Raw genomic sequence first — 556 nt, 5'->3', positions numbered from 1 at the left:
AATGGTTAACAAAACTTTTAACAAATAACAGTGTTTTTCTCAAATGAATATACTTAATATACATTCTATTTTTTTTTCAAAGAACAGCAACCAAACATCTAGAGCTCTGCCGAGCTGTTGGGACGTAATGACCACTTTAACTTTGACTTGAATTGGAAGTATTTTAGAAAAACCTTCCTGTTGCTTTTCTAACAAATTCAAGCTTATTTTGTCTTTGCTGCTTCCTTTTCTAGCGATATCTTAGTTTTCAAACTTGCCCATGGACTGGGTTATGTAAGTTGCAGTTCATTATTTCTAGAGACACACACTCATAGTATGAAGGGTGGATGTAAACCACTAGGTGCTAACTCTAGATGTTTTCTGAAATGGCAACGGTGGAATCTCTGGGTTCTGCAGCCATTAAGATTGGCCACTAGGTGAGCATTTGGGATGTCTAGGTCTTTCTTTATACTGTTACTCACATAAAGAGATAAAAGTGGCATACTGTATTTTATATAGAACATCTGTTTTTTAATATCACATAGTTTATATCTCTCTGCATTTGTATTTCTAGTAA

This window comes from Chrysochloris asiatica, unplaced genomic scaffold, assembly GCF_000296735.1.
Source record: "Chrysochloris asiatica unplaced genomic scaffold, ChrAsi1.0 scaffold00008, whole genome shotgun sequence".
Lineage (NCBI taxonomy): Eukaryota > Metazoa > Chordata > Mammalia > Afrosoricida > Chrysochloridae > Chrysochloris > Chrysochloris asiatica.
This window is presented reverse-complemented; position numbering follows the sequence as displayed.